Genomic DNA, 17,610 nt, shown 5'->3' on the forward strand with positions numbered 1-17,610 from the left:
ATGACATGACAACATGCACACAGACATACACAACAACAGTGACATTTAAAGCCAGAGACACACCAAGCCAATAATCGGCCGTTAGGACAGTCCGGCGAGGTCAGTGACTCAAGTCTGTTCGGTGTGTTCCGTGCCGTCGTCCCTCCTTTTGGCCGATTTGACATGTATAATCGGCGGGGCGGGCACTGCCGGCTGTCGGACTCAAATGACTCATCTGATTGGTAGAGTGCTAACCCGGAAACGGGGAGCGGAATGAGCGTGACTAGAGTCTCTCAAAATCTGACAAAAATCTTTTAAACTGATCTTTGTCGATCTGAAATAAAGACAGATTCAGCAACTGCACGGCCTATTTCTCGCTTAAAATGTTTTCAGATACACGTTTCGGTGAACTATTTTAGTACAATATGAGATCGTATTCTGAACGAGCTGTCATGACAGTCTTGATGTCTTTGAATTTCCGGAGAAACCAGACCCATGTGACACGTTTTTTTTTTTTTTTGACCAACTGTAACAGATCAGTCCAACTGTCTTTTCTGCCAAGAGTCGGCCGTCTGGTCAGTGTGTCTGCAGCTTAAAGGAACTAGTGCAGTGCCTGGTAAAAACTGGCTTGTTGGGAACGGGCCGATTGCTTGATGCTTGCAGCTTTCTAAAGAACTGCTCATGAAAGTGTAACACTCTGTACACTAACATCATTTCAATCTTCAGTCTTTAACCAAAACCATGTCCTAATCCTTAGCCCCTTTGAAAAACTGAGTGCATCGTCTAAAAGTTAAATAGCTTTACCCAAAGACAAAACACACACACACACACACACACACACACACACACACACACACACACACACACACACACACTCAAACAGCTTCAGTGGAGCTGCAGAGAATAAGGAAATTCCCAGGAGTGAATGAGTGTAACTGTGGTAATAAAAAATGCAAAACGATGCTCCAGCAAAACAGGGAAAATTCCCAGTCAGCTATAGGCTACAACTAAATCACACACTGGTGTTTGTTGTCAAGCTCCAGGAACATGTTAAATACTATATAGTACATTGATATTAGCTTATCAAAGATGTTTTTGCATATATGCTGTCAGAAAAGGTTATACGTGCATTTTTATGTATATTTCCCAGTCAAGGTTTAACAGTTCACACTTTAAATATGATATATTTTACTAGTTATTTAACAGAGACAGAGTTCATTTATCAACAGAAAAAAGAACTGTGATGGATCCATCTGTGGGCAGATATTTAAAAGTTACCCTTAAAATAGAATAATACGTACAGTATGTTATAAAACAAATACATAATCAATCATATAATTGATCAATCAATCAATAATAAAACTAAGTCAGTGTATATTGTCCCTGCATACATATTTTAATCTTTAATAACCCTTTAAAACTCTCAGAGATTATTACCAACATTATTAGTAGATGTTATTATGTATTTATATAAAGAATAAATATCAATCTGAGTCACTTTTTGCCATCATTTTATATATATATATATATGTGTGTAGAGAGAGAGAGAGAGAGAGAGAGAGAGCGCGCTCATTACTGTACTAGTCTACAGCTATGCCAGCAGCTCTGTGAGGCTGCACTTCAGCGCAGCAATGAGTTGTTGAGCTAAATGCTAACATCAACATGCTAACCAGCTCACAATGATAACAGCCGATGCCGATGCTAAGCAGGTACAATGTTTACCATTGTCACCGTCTTAGTTTAGGGTGTAAGCGTGCTAATGTTTTCTAATTGGCACTAAACACAAAGGACATTTGTCTGTATGTATCAGTAATATTTTATAATAATTTCAGAGTTGCCCAGGACAGGATTCTGAGCACGTCTGAAGAAAAAATGGCCAGCAGGAAAGTGTGTGAGGAGAGGCTGTCGGAGGCAGGCTGGTCTGATACCAGGAAGTAGCATTATCATGAAAAGGAGGGATTGAGAAGAAGGAAGTCAAGTCCTTGTCCACACACAAGAATAAACACACACAGGACAGAAAAAGCAGCAGATGGCCAGGGGATTACTCCCCCTCTATCCCCACCCTCCCTCTCCACAGACGGGCCACGGAAGCTTTACTTGTGTTGCTGCAGTTCCAGCACAGCGCGCTGGTGTGTTTACTGACCTCATCTGACTGTCTCACCTACAGTCCTTACCTATGGCATCTGGTGGCCTACAAAATGCTTTCAGTTATTATCTTCATGAATCCACACCAGTCCTTTATCTTGCATTACAAAATAAAAATGCACCAAGCTCCGTTTTTTGTGATGACCTGCACAAATAAAGGAGAGATTGAACCCCTGGCTGCTATCTCGAAACATATGATCAAAAGTCATATATGCGTGCATTTATTTCCATTATTGCAGTATAATTTATTCTAGTCTCGCATTACCAGACCTTCCTCCACAATGCTGGGGAGGAGGGTCTGGCTAGTACACAAAGCATTCCGGGATGGGAGAGAAACGTGCTCTGGTTTATTGGTATTTCTTTAAACCAATCACAATCGTCTTGGGCGGCAATAAGCACCAGACGGAGCAACGGTGCCGCTGCAAAATAGCTTCCGGAAGGAACTTGCTTTTGTGGAACGTGTACATTCAAAGGTTGTTTTAGTCGTGCAACAGAAAACTCAGATTGGACAGGTAGTCTAGCTAGCTGTCTGGATTTACCCTGCAGAGATCTGAGGAGCAGTTAATCATAGTCCTCATAAATCCACCGGAGTTCAAAATGCCAACACAAAGGAAGTGTAAAGTAACGGACATCCGTCCAAAATAGGGACATCTGGCGGACTTTCCGGCAGCACCTGAACAATCCCGGAAGTGAAACGTCGACCATATAGACTAAATTTCTTCTACTGCTATTACTTCACATTAGCCACACTCAACACTCAAATGCAAATTATTCAATAGCATTACTGTATGCATTTATTCCACTTCTAATTGCCATCTAGAAATAGCTGAGTGTGGGACTGACTGAGCTGTCAACAGACTGTGTCCTCCCATCCTCGGCTTTTCATTCTGCAGCCATTCACTCTCCTCAGAGGACTGCCAGCAGCCACCATGCAGGCTCTGAGGGCTCTCAACACAACAAGGAACAAGCAATAAGGAAACTTGCTTCTGAAAAGTATCACGGCTCTCAAGAAACAAGGATGCCACTCTCCTGGTTTAAATGCATTTCCCTCACTGAGATGGTTCCTTTAATCAGGTAGGGTACATCTGCTATGGCAGGGTTGCCAGGAGAATGAGGGGATACAAAAGTGTCTCTCAAATGTTCAATAAACTTTATATCAGGTAAGTTGAAAGAAAAAAAGCTGTCTAAGAACATTAGGCACAGGTCAGCTGAACTGTTTGAAAAGCAGAGGCTGTCCTCCCAAGACGAACGTCAAAATAAAGTTTGTATATGTTGTTTCGGCAAGTGCACATAAATGACCTACATTTACGTCAGAGGGACAAAGCCCTCCAAGTGTCATAGTAATTATGACGAAAGCAAAGGAGGAAGTAAGGTGAATTTGTGACAAAGTTGGGCTGGATGGATGGGTTAACATTAGATTTTTACACAGGAGACAGACTGACTATCCAACTAAAGGCTCTGACACACCAACCCGACGGCCGACCGTCGGCAGAAAAGGCAGTCGGATTGATCGTTCGGGTCCCGTCGGCCCAAAAAAGTGCCTCGGAACTCACATAACCGAGGCCGACTTGAACGTACGTTCTGCGCGTGCACGAGACATATTACGTCTCCATAACAGCAGGCGGCGCTAATCTGTATCGTTGGGTCTGGCTTCTCCCGAATTTCAAAGCCAGACCATAATGGCTGCTCGTTTGGAATACGATCTCGTATTTTTAAGAAAATAGTTCACCGAAACGTGTTTTTGAAAACATTTTAAGCGAGAAATAGGCCATACAGTTGCTGAATCTGTCTGTTTTTTTGATCAACAAAGGTCAGTTTGAAAGATTTTCGTCAGATTTTGAGAGGCGTTTGTCACGCTCATCCCGCTCGTCGTTTCCAGTAAGTGTTTTAACATAAGTGTACTGATTCACTAGTCAAGGGCTTGCACTCCACCAATCAGATTGGTCATTGAGTCCGACTGCCCGCCTTCCGATTCAACATGTAAAATCGGCCGAAATTAAAGCCGACGGCTCCTCCTCCGACTGACGACGGCACGGAACACACCAAACAGACTGGAGTCACCGACCTCGCCAGACTGTCCGACGGACGATAATCGGGTTGGTGTGTCAGAGCCTTAAACTCCACTGGGCAACTTTTAGCTATCTTAACAAAGGTCCAGAAAAAAAAAACATCCATTTAGTGTAAAAGATTCTACCAAAGTCAACACCTAAACAGTTACAAGATTCTTTTAAACGCAGCCATGAGGAGCCAGCAGCAATTCCCACACAGTATTTTGTTCTCAAGAAAAATGAGACAAATTGTATTGTTACAAAAACAGTCTGTGGACAAGATTCACAGAAGGTTTTACTGATACAGGTGAACACAAGCCACACTCTCCATCAATCACTGTGCAAACTATAAAACAAAATTATGGTCTTTTTTTTTATAATTCCACTTGGCTGAGCCAACTGCAACCCAGCTGGGACTCACCCCCTCCGTCCCTCCAGCCCTCCGACCTCAACCCTATCTCATCATTCTGTAATAGACGAGTTTGATGGTGGCCCTCCAGCCTTGGGCAGCACTCACACCCAAGATGAGAAATGGTCAAAAACGATCAGTATGAAACAATACGCCAGAGGCTGAGAGTTAGAGATAGGCAGACAATAGTTTGATGGTGTGGGAATCAATCAGCATGTCTGTGAAAGAAGAGCAATTTGTAATCTGGAAAGGAGCCAAAATGTTAAATAAACTGGTGGCAATGTTTTCTTTAACCTTTCATTAACTAAACTGTATATGTCTGAATGCACATGCTCGTTGTCACCTTATTCTTTCAGTTACACACCTGCCCAGTACAACCACAGCCTCCAGCTCTAGGCCACCAATCAGCTTCATTTGACCAGCTGCAGATCAAGTGACTTGCTTGAGGGCACCCTGACAGTACTTGTGGCAGGAGGAAGCAATATCTCATTCAATTTCACCTCACTTCCACTTATGATCCAGTACCTCTCCTCTACAACAAAAGCAAGTGCATAGGTTCCATTGATAGGTGCTTTTTATAGGTTGATATTGATATTTCAGGAATAAAGACAACAATACATGTTTAGCCAATATTCAATACACACTGTAAAAAAAAAAGCACCCTTGTTTTCTCCCAGAACAGTTTGGAAGAGGACCATGAGACACCGAAACTTTCCACTGAAACAAATAATATTTATTAAGGATTAGCAGCTTGTTAAAGGGATAGTTCGGGTGTTTTGTGTTTGTGGTGTTTTATGAGGTACTTATCCGTAGTGAGTGTACAGTAGATGGCAGTCGGCCTGCCCAGAGTTTGGAGAACTACATACATAAAGGGTCCAATGCACCAAATGTCATCCGGAAAAGTAAGTAAAACTTGTTGCTTCAGCATATTACAGCCTAGTATCAAAACCTTAAATACCCATTTGACAAATGTAAGGCTTAATGTTATGAATCCACTTTTAACCCCCGTTAAACATGTACAGCTTCAATCATGAGACGTATGATTTTGTTGCTTCAGATAAAAGTCTTCAGGTGTGTTGTTTGTTGATAATATTGCTAATTTTTAATGCCTTGCCTTTTCTCTAATATAGCCCAAATCACAGCTCAGCTTTACTTCATGCTCATACATTCAGGCTTTTTGGTGCACAACACTGTTTTCTCAACTACTGTACCTCAAAAGTAGCTTAAGCATTTCTGTACTGCTATTTCTTGTTACTTATCTTGATATACACTATCTGTTTTAAGAATATCATCAAATTTATCAGTCTAGTTCTAGTTCCAGTCTTTTTCACATTTCACATTAGGGTTAATTTAAGTATTCTAACTTTTCTTAAAGGTCATGAAAATTTCACTTTATGAGGTTTTTTAACATTAATATGCGTTCCCCCAGCCTGCCTATGGTCCCCCAGTGGCTAGAAATGGTGATAGGTGTAAACCGAGCCCTGGGTATCCTGCTCTGCCTTTGAGAAAATGAAAGCTCAGATGGGCCAATCTGGAATCTTCTCCTTATGAGGTCATAAGGAGCAAGGTTACCTCCCCTTTCTTTGCTTTGCCCGCCCAGAGAATTTGGCCCACCCATGAGAGAGAGAGAGACATCATGGCTTTCAAACGAGCAAAGTGGCAGTTGGTTAAGGCCACACCCCCACTCTCCACCTTGCCCCCCCCCACCCTTCTTTCCTCCTCAATAGCTCGACAGACACAGAAATGGCACATCCTAAGGAAAGCTCATTGTGGGACTGACTCTGGTGGCTGTAATTCTGCACCAAGGCTGAATTTCAGGAAAGAGACTTCAGATACAATATTACGGGACCACTAAGGTCTATACAAAAGTACCCAAAGAGCAGCATGTCATGGGACCTTTAAACTCAGTGAAACATATTCTCCAAAAAAAAGGACATGTCCCAAAAATACAGTATATTTAATGAGTATGGCCAATAACACACTCCAATCAAATAGCCACACACACTTAACAGTGTCAGTGCCACACAGGTCTTTGTTTTAGTCTTTGGTATAACTGTGATCACCACCAACGGTTTGTCACTTCTGATATAGTTTAAGAAGGTACTCCAGTTCTATGGTCTGTTTCCCATCAACTGATGTCAGAACAAAGTATTTCCATCATGACCTCATCCAGGAAACTGAATGTAACACACAGTATAAGGGTTACTGCCCACATGGGGTTTAAATCACACATGTTGCTGGCTATCTAGAGAAACAGCTGAACACTTTTAAAGTTTGTTCATTTTTTGCCTCTACACTAATTAACAAGACACCGTCAACATACACTTATATTAGATAATGTTGCCCTCTAGATTTTCAGTAGGCCTAGTTTAAATGCTATTCTTTATCACTGGGACAGTAACAGAACATTAGGCTACTATAGGAAGTCGTGCAAAATCCCAAAATCTTTGCACAGGATTAACTTGGCTTTTTCAGCAAATCATTAAATGCAGCCGAACAGCTCATACTTTTTGTTACCATTCTTCTGTTTCTATATTAATTTCATTCATTCATTATTATTATTATTAGTAGTAGTAGTAGTAGTAGTAGTAGTATTAATATAAAATAAAAAAAAGACAACCTGCAGCTATGAAGTGAGACCTTACCTCTGACACAGAGCAGGGACATCGCAGCGGGATTCTGTGCAACAGTTCCTCCAAAGCCGATGAGCCTTCAGTGAGTTTGCATCCCAGTTGCCTGTTGCACAGCTGTCATGTAGACTACTCCTAAATGACGTTTACTTTCCGCTTCATCGCACCGTGTCATAATAAATGTAGGCTACAGATGTGAGGACGAGGTTGACAGCGCAGGGGGCCTGAGGATTTAAGGGATGGCTGTCACTGGCAAACACCGACTTACTACCGGCTGAAATCCGGTAGAGCGGGGCGGCTCTTATGTTGCATTCAAATGCTGCAGTAAAGGCAGGAATTTGGAAAACTCATCACTCGTCAGAATACAGACCATAGACTAAACCAGGGGTCTTCAACGTTTTTTTTAACCAAGGACCCCTTAAATGAAAGAGAGACGGAGCAGGGACCCCCTACTACATATATTGTCTAAAATGAAGTTGCATATTAAACTAGGCTTACAATAACGTGTAGGATGGCCTAAAGCCTTTATACATAAGCCTACCTTTCTTTGCATAGAATACTAAGCTATTACAGTAAAATAGCCTAATAATTGTTGGCATTATTTTATAAATCATGTTTTAATGTTAAACATACATGTGGCACAGTGAATTCTTAGGATTAACTGTATCTGTGGGTGGCTACCTTAGTTATTACCTTACCTATAGACCAGTAAACAGTGGGGATTTATATTTGCTAATAATATGTTCGATTAATGTTTTTTCATTTTCAAAAAAAGCTTTTCGTATCAGTAAAATGTCCTGCTAGATAATGTCTTAGTTGATGCTTAATTCTCATGGTTTTAGAATTATAGGGACCCATCTTAACTATGGAAGTGAAGGAAGATTTGGCTACACTGTTTTATAAAGACAGTTCCTGCCAATGTAATAGAAAACTAGAGGCCTATGTTTTGTCCTTTCATTCTGCTTACTGCCACTTAAGCCAGTTCTATTGTAGGCCACTATTCAAAACCTGTGATACTGTATTTTTGCCACATAGTCTACAGTGTCTCCAAGCATCATTGCTGGACTAAACTTCAGATTCCCTATTTAGGACTTTTGAACCCACTGTGACAACACATGAGCATAGGGTTGTTAAGAGTAAATATTACTTTTATAAGATGTTTTAAAACATTTCTACATTTTATTTTCATGGCTTTTGTATTTTGAATATTTTTACACATTTTACTGCAGGAGTTTCCTCCTTGGTAGCTCAAAAGAACAACAGAGGGTGTGAATAAAGTGTCAAATTCACCTTACACACCTTACCTCTGACAATAAACTAATTCATGATAAACCCAGTCTGTGACAATGTATTCTATTACAGGTTTTCTCTTGCCCCACGTGGTTGATGATTCCCACTTTGTATCATTACATTAACACGTTATGCAACCTGACACATTGTACTGACCTAGGATGAGTGTTAACATCATTAGTCAGGTGTACTTAATCAAGCTCATTCTGGTCAATACATTTTCTTGTGTTTTTGTCTAATATGCAGAAGACAATGTGCATGGGGTTGGTGTTCAGTGCTGATTGCCATTTGCACCAACATTATTTAAACAGAACTTTCTCAAAACATAATTTCTTCTGGCAAGCTGGGCCCCTCACCACACACTGAGGCTTTGATGGGTAGCCGGGCACCTGGGGCTGATATCTGGGAACCTGGGGACGAGGCCTTGACAGGTAGCAGGAACTTGGTGCTGAGGCTTTGGCCGATAGCCGGGAATCTGGAGCGAGGCTTGGACTAGTAGCCGGCAACCTGGGGCAGAGGCTTGGACAGGTAGCTGAGAACCTAGGACCGGGGTTGATAGTTGGGACCCTGGGGCTTGTAGATGGGACCCTTAGGAAGTCATGTCATTAGGGTTAGGGTATTGATAAAGTATCACCCAACAAGGTCAACTAATCCATCCCCTCTTTTGAAAATCCCGAGATATCAATTTCTGTTTTACAGCCACAAGGTCAATGAATTCAACATGTTGCAAGTGAGTAGTTTTAAAATTCATTATCTTGGTTTAAAAAATATAAGACTTTTGATCTTTGCTTCTCGAGTGTAACTGTAACCTGTAGTCTTACATGTAATGCTTGTCTGAAGCTTTCCAATAAACAGCAGTCATAGCAGCGCCACACTAAAAAAGAAGGCCATGTTTAAACAACAATCTCTGTCTAAATGTGTAATGTTGAGCACAGAAGGAACAACTTCAAAATATCATGGCTTCAGCCAGAGATGATGTCAACTGAAATGCCTCTATCTGACTTCAGCTGACCCAACAAAACTGCTTGTGGAAGTATTCCTTCCATTTCCCTTGTTTTGACAGCCAATCACAGTTCCTAAAAGCTTGATTGGAAAGAGGTGGAAGTAATGGGGCTGGGTTTGTCATAAAACATGTTCAGAAAAAGGGCTTTAATTTAAATTGTGTCAGCTTTTTATCTTTGTACAGTGTATTTACAATCATCAGTCATCAATTGATATCAAAACAGCCACAGTTGCAATGATTACTGCAATTGTGCAATATGACTGCAAACATCAAATAGCATATCATTTAAAAAAGTAAGTATACATTTTCATGTAGATCACACCACACATTTTCATAATCTAAATGAACTTTTAGCTGCCAAACTGTAAGGCAGCTTTGATTTTCACGTCAGGTGATGCCATCTAGTGGTAGAATAAAAAGTATTTCTAACCCTGATAACACACATCGGTCAATTACAGTTTTTTTCGATTGCTAAACGACTGCTAAAAACGCTAACTACAGTCTGCACAGCAGCAGTTCATGTGGACCAAACTCTAGTTCGTTTTTCATTGCTTGAACACAGTTTTCAAAACTCTACACACTTATCCCATGACTTTAACCACAACGTGCACAACACTGTAGATTTACAGCACTTTGTTCAAATGCTAACGCACTGCTGTCAAAACTGTTAACCACACATTCAAAACAGAATAGATTTCAGTCTGGTGCCTATCAAACAATGCTGATTGCAATTTTAGCTGAAAGCCTAAGCAGGTGTCTTGTTTTAGACTAGTTAGTGAACATATATGGTATTTATACAGAGAAAGCTCAGAAAGCCTTTTTTTGTATACAAACACCAAATAAGAATGAAACAATTATACACTGTACCGTTTGAGAGAAACAGGTAAAAGAGCAAAGATATATCCAGGTAAGATGTCTGAGGTTATGTACACAGCTATAAAAAAAAAGTGAAAAACACTATCTTTACAATAGTAAAACTGTGTTCTTACTGTTTTTCAGAAAGTAATGTCGGTGAAAGCAATAGAAACACCACATTCATTAGTATTTAGAGATGATGCAGACATCCAATGTGATGAGAAAACTTGTCACATGATGCTGGAGCGAGGCAGGATTAGTCACACTATTCTTTGGTACTGTTACGTATGTACCTTTTAGTTTGTTTTCCCAGTAATTCCATAAATTACTAGAGACAAAATACTTTATTGAAGAAAACTGCTGATTTTCATTCCTTCTTTTTTACCTTATGTAAAAATTGGTATGCTATACAATCTATATTTTTTAAACTATTGAGTAGTGTCAAGTCACTCAAATTGTTCAAACTGTAAAGATGAGAAAAAGTTTGTAATTTCTGTATTGGTGTTTGACGCTAGTGTTTTTACCCTCAGTGTGTTCTGAGTGACAGTGTGTGTTATCTCAGTGAGGATTGTGCATAGTGTTTGGCTGCACTGAGCCTGTTTTGCAGCTGATGTGAACTGTTTAGCTCAGGTGACTGTTGGTAGTGCAGACTGTAGTTTGAGTTTTGCACATGTGTCTCCAGTTGTGCCCACTGTCGTTTAGCAATCGGAAAAAAACTGTAACAGGTGACAAATTAAGGGGAGACTAGCATAAAAAAATAAATAAACTAATACATATCACCATGAAATTTCCCCAGTTGATTACTTATATTAAGACAATTATTTGTTTAAGTTTGTATAATTTTTCTGAAATTTAAAGTTTTAACATGCAAATGAGGCATTATCTTATTAAATATGTTCTAATTTGCATATGTTTTCAGAACAGAAAACTGAACATTGAATAAAGCCAGCTTCAACATTCTTGTTTCATTTTGTTGACATGTTAGAGTCAAAGGTTATTAAAGAGGGACTTTTGGAAATCTCTTTTTATCACTTCTTAAATCATAAAACACTGCCAAATATTGTGCACCTAGCATGCTTTACAGCAGTAACTACAGGGAGTAATCTATTGGAATAAGAGTTTAGGTTGAAAATCTGCTGTTTGGTAAATGCAGTAACATTAGATAACCAGCAGATGGAGCTCAGCCTATACAAGGGAAAAAAGGCACATTTAAGAAACTGAATGCTACTCATGTATGCCTGACACAGCACAGGTCTTATCACTGTTAGTACAAGATTCAATAAGTATACACCTGCGATTAAAAAAAGAAATGATTCAATCTATATTTGGAAGGTATACGATAACCTTTTTTAACCTTATCCCTAAAATATATTTAACGTTAATGCACCACAACAGAGACCAGTAATTATGGTGATAATATTTCTCTGGAGCATAGATGCCTCACTTTCCCTAAAGAGCTACATAACAGCGATAGCCCATGTACTAATAAGGATAGATAGGATAGATGTCCTGTTAAAGGACACTTGAGCAGGGTATGCTTTAAAACATCGACCAGTAACAACAAAGCCCAAAAAATCATCTTGTAGTATGTAAAGCAATTTACCATCATGACTTAAGGTTAGACATTCCTATTTTCATTTGTTATGTAGAAAAAAAAAGTTAGTGCAGTATGAATATTAAGTACTGTGGAAACCCTATCAGATGTCTGGTGAAACAACATTGTTACTAATGATTGTGTTCTTCCAACTTTTTCCGAAGTAAGTGATATAATTGTGTTCTATTAAATTAGCCACGGTTGAAATGTCAATGGTCGTTTGACACCAGAGAAGTGAATATAGCTGGCCAGAGCTTGAGACTGATTTTGTTGTTTGACACCATCTCAAAGGCTTGTTGGCACTTATGTGTATTAGCTCCAATTTTCACATCCATCATTTTTTCTTCCTGTTTGCTTGTTTATTACTCTTTGTGTTCAACTCTGCAGCCATTTTGACCCTGCCACTCCCATCTGCCTGCCCTCCCATCAGTAGATTCACTTTACCTGCTCATCCTCTCCACTCCCCTGTTCTCCACTCCCTCATTAGCTCCCTACTTCCACCATCCCGCTGCCAGATTGCCTTTGTGCTTTATGGCTTAGCTTTTCTGTCTTTTTTTACCGGGTTTGTGTATTTTGAATTCTGCCTCAGCCTGACCCCTTTGTATTGTTTCCTGCCTGGATTTTTGCATCCTTGTTAAGTAAAGACTATTTCCTTCTACCTCTGCATCCTGGGTCGTGCTCATGGGTTCTTTTGTCTTTGAATTGTGACAGGAATAGCGTGCACATTTGCACATCCAGACATATTTCTGTAAAAACAGAATGCAACGTCAATGGTATTGTACCTCATATGATTTCATGTGACAAATAAAACAAAATTTGATTGATTGAGCTCTTTTGGTCACTGTACGATATTGCCTACTCCATATGAACTTCTAATTTATTCTATTCTATTCTTGTATTAGTTTCATTTTATTAGTTGCATCATTTCACAGTTGTAAAGCACTGATGCCAAGCTCATGCCTGCCTGAACTTCTGATTGCTCTTAGTCTTAACTGTATATAATCTGCATATTTATTGGTGGAAAGTAACTAAGTACATTCAGTACTGTACTTAAGTAACATTTTTAAGGTAGTTTTTATAATATTGAGCTACTTTCTACTTCTACTCCATTACATTTTGGAAGCTAATGTATCATGTAAAGCACTTTGAAATGGTATACTGTACGGCAGAGATCTTCAACAAGGGTTCTGGGACCCCTAGGGGTTCCTCAGAGTTAGTGCACGGGGTCCGCCAAATTATGTACAAAAAATTATATTTCTTTGAAATGTTTTTATTTAAAAAATTAAAATAAAGCTGAAAATATGTATTAATATGAATGAAACAAAGATGAGTTGGCCTATTTGTGAAAAATATGATTTACACATTGAAGATAAGCTTAGGTAACTATGGTAGCCATACAGTTAAGCTTGCCTTCCAGATGGATGTTTAACATTAAAACATGATGCATAAATAATAGCCATTTTCATCCATTCGGCGCAGTTTAATATGCAACTGAATTGTATGTATACATGCGGTAGGGGGTCCATACTCGGTCTCTCTTTAAGCTTAGGGCTCCCTGGCCTCAAAGACGTCGAAGACCCCTGCTGTACTGTACAAATAAAATATAATTTGAACTGATTTCAATATGTAGAACTACCAAATCCACAACATCATTTCAGTTTTCTTTTTTTTTTAAAGCGAAGCCTGGCTGAGTTGACAGGTTCCTGAGTGCCAGCAGTCGTCCCACCCAGGGTTAGATAATCCAGTCTGGGACCACACTGTGACCTCAGGATGACGTTCCGCTCCGGCCCAGCCCATCCTGCGATTCGCCGCCGCTGTCGCCCTGCAGTCTCACAGACAACAATATCCCCACACGTCAAGGACTAGCTGCTGCCCACCAGCCTGGTTTATCTACAGCTTCTCATGCCTTGTATCGACAATAGACCTACTGCCGACCGTCTGCGGCAAGGTGAGTGTGTTTCATTTTGATTTCAGTCGGGTTATTTGGTCAGAGTTGGAGGAGAACAAACGGAATAAAAAAAAGGAGTGGGTTCTTGGCCAGCATCGCGTCGGAGGCTGAAAAAAAGGATGCCTCGGTCGGCCAAAACCATAACGGGAAAGACGTATAACCTCGACTTTCATATTTTCCCCTCCGAATTGCAATATCGTCTTTAAATAGGCGGACGTTAAATGTTTTAAATGGGAAAAGGTGTTAGCTTGGTTGTGGCGTTAGCCTATGTCTTTTTTTAACGCAGTGGCACAAAGGCAGCGACATGTACGGTAACGTTAACGGTTTGGGTTTAACACATCAACGGTGTTTCATCGTTTAAATGCGGGATACATGACGTGAACGCTGGATGAAAAATAAATAATTAGTCAATAACAAACAGTCAGTATTCGTTTATGATAAACTGGGCTGGTTTAACGTTGCCACACCAGGGGCCTGCACCCCAATGTTATCACCATATTGACCCGATATCACTGGAAACGGCAGCAGCACACAACCAGCGTTAAGTTTGACAGAATAGAGCAATATTATTTCCGCTTAGATTTAGTAAAATAAGAGCACGGTGACTTTGGGTGGGTTTAATCATAGTTGAGGGTTGAAAAAGACTTATTGGTGAACAATATACAAAACAAAATAATGTGCCACTCAACTCAAAATCACTTGGATCAAAACTGAATCTTCAAGTAAAGTGTATCATTTATAAATATTAATCTCTAGCAAAACATAGTGTGTATCAAAACCATTAAAAAGTGAGATGCATAAGCAAAGTAAAACATAAAAAAGAACAGGATACAGACAGTCAAAATAACAATGACGTCTTTTTTGGAGAAAATAAAACAATAATTTGTATTTACAAAGGGTAAGATGCTAAGAAAATAAGGCATTCCAAAAATAATTTAAATCAATGATGAAGTCATAAAAGGTCTGCTATATAAATCAAAGGCAATTACATATCTATTAGTTAATAAGAAATACATAAGATAAGATGGACTTCACTGGGAAAATTGCTACAGCTCAAAAATTCAAACACAACAGTACAAGAACAAATACACGTGAATAAGAAATAGAACAAGAGTAACAATAGTAATACCGGTATATACACTATAAACCCCTCTATTACATACAGACAGGTAAAAATAAATATATATACAGACATACATGAGATAAGGTGCAGATTAATAAAAAAATGTATATTGCAAAGCAGGAGATGACAGTAAAAATATAGAAAATATGCATAGTGCAGAATATTGTAAAGTGATGGCTCAAACAGCTAGCAGTGCTACATTATGATGTTGCATTAAAGAGTCTGACTGCTGCTGGAATGAAGGACCTGGGGTAGCGCTCCTTCTTCCACTGAGAGTGCAAAGTATGCTGCTGAAGGAGCTGCTGAGTGAACTCACAGTCTCGTGCAGAGACACAATACAGTTACGGATATGAGATCATTTGAAAATTTTGAAGTGATTGTTGTTGGCCATACATGTACGAAGATTGAGAGCCTCTTTTGTTTCATAGTGCACATTCTTGGGCTTTTATTTTGAAGGCAGACTGACTGTACTTCCTGGTGTATTGTGGTTGGTGTGTGCAGCTTGGTGTTGTGAGGTGCATTACTGTACATGCAATATGGTGGGGATGCAGAAAAGTCTACTGGCATAAACAGCAATAAGATCGTTGTGTCATGTCTACAGCATTACCTGCACGTTTTGCCGCTTAGATGAATTAATATGACATGCTTCAGTCATCATGTAGGCTAATGTTTGTTTTGGGGCTTGAATTTTTTAGTGGTGATCTCTCAGTGGCATATTTTGTGATGTGTTTATAGGGACTTGGTTGTTTCCTTTGATTTCTACTATATCTTTCACATAATTATTAGACAACTGCATCAGTTATTGATTTCAGTTTTGCCTAGTTAGTATTGTATTTAACATTAGATAACAATAATAATCCATGCTGGTGAAACATGCATTTAGTAGGTGGTGTTTTTACCTAACAACCTAATAGATCATCTCAGGAAATGGTGCATTATGTTACTCTTTTTTTCCCCCCTTGTTCTCTGGTCTCCAAAACTTGAGTCAGATTTGTTTACAGACTGAATTAGCTTGGCAACAATTTAGCAACCTGCGTACATCTGCAGTAAATTCTGCAGTAAATACAGTTCTGCAATCAACTCAGTATTTAATGGTCTAGCCTAATCATTTCAGCTGTACTTGTAGGCCTGTATATTGTTGAGTTTAATTTATAATAAAACATTGTATTTTATAAACTACATGTGTTTTGTGTGCAAAAATCTTAATATGTTAAGTAACTAAATCTGTCAGAACATCAAAAAGTAATTTTACCAGAAACATTGTGCCAAAACCTGAAACCGGTGATTTAACGTCACCGCTCATTTTACACAGTTTAACAACAAAACAAAACGCTGAGTGAACATTACTAGCTACATTTTTAATGTTGGTTTTGAGCGGTAGGCACCCCCACTAACCTGGAAAACGGTTTAAAACCGTAACGTTAATACAGCGTCTCCTGCAGTGGGGAGTCAGAGGCAGAGGGACCGCAGCGTTCACTAATGTTATAGCTTCTTGTCTCATCTGGAGTCTGATAAACAGTAAATTCATCAAATTCAGTGTCCACAATGCTATTTTCCAATAAACTGTAGCTGTCATATTTCATGGGACCCGCTTGAATGCAGATTTCATGTCGTGGCTTTCGTTGCTGTTTGTCACTTTGCCTAAGATGGAGTGACAAGCAAGGGGGTAAGCTTCGCTTCAGAACTCGAACCTCCTATGGTGCCATTTTGATGCTACAAAGCGATCACCTCCCGTTAGCATTCCACTGACTAGCATTCATTTTGACGTCACTTGACAGTGAATAACTTTACATCGGAAGCGTTTAAAGACTTTATTTGTCCAATGTTTATTTCTAAAGAAACACGACAATGTATAAAAGGCTCCATTATAAAGATTTAAGTACTGGAGTTTATGCACCGATCCGATACCACGTAATAAAGCCCTAAAGAAAATCTACGTTAAAGTAGTTTATTTATGTTCTTTTTCCGTTATAACTGAGTGTCAAACTGGAGAATAAAAGAAAGTTATGTGTTTGTTCATGTTTCACAAAGAGTTTAACCTGAGCCAGACCGACAACAAAGATATAAATCATATCACATCCATACAGGGATAGTAGTATAAAGTTGTTAAAACATAATAAAATATATGACACACTGGTATCGGATCGGTACTCGGTATCGGACGATACGCATGTTCAGGTATCGGAATCGGTATCGGGAAGCAAAAAATGGTATCGAACCATCTCTACTCCATTACCTTGTATCTTACGTTATGGCTCCGTAGCAGACGTTTTTGTAAAAATAGGCTAACGATTGTGTCACATAGTAGAGGAATTACCGTATAGTACAGCAGAAGCTCGCAGGCAGTTTCGACTTACATGAGCTGTTTAGGTTTAATTACTAATGTTAACTAGCATTTTAGTTAGCAATAATTAGCCTGTACCTATGTTATCTCCTTACATATACCTACACTCTCCGTCTCTGCAAGATTGGGAATGATTGAGATTTCTCTTGGCACAGCTACCAGAACACGTCACATTTACGTCGTCTCTCTCAGATGGAGGCTGCACAGTAAAGCTAGTGGTCACCGGAAAAGTGCTTCTAATA

The 17,610-nt window shown here is 39.4% G+C and overlaps 1 protein-coding gene across 2 annotated transcripts in view; it reads left to right on the forward strand.

Annotated features, from left to right (window-relative positions):
- The first annotated feature begins 13,753 nt into the window (after positions 1-13,753).
- rusc2 (RUN and SH3 domain containing 2) overlaps positions 13,754-17,610 on the forward strand; it is a 46,161-nt gene continuing 42,304 nt past the window's right edge. For both annotated transcript variants that reach the window (XM_028577950.1, XM_028577951.1), the window contains exon 1: positions 13,754-13,901. The gene's annotated coding sequence lies outside the window, so the exon portion shown is untranslated. The remainder of the gene's footprint in view (positions 13,902-17,610) is intronic.

The sequence above is a fragment of the Perca flavescens genome, chromosome 5, assembly GCF_004354835.1.
Source record: "Perca flavescens isolate YP-PL-M2 chromosome 5, PFLA_1.0, whole genome shotgun sequence".
Lineage (NCBI taxonomy): Eukaryota > Metazoa > Chordata > Actinopteri > Perciformes > Percidae > Perca > Perca flavescens.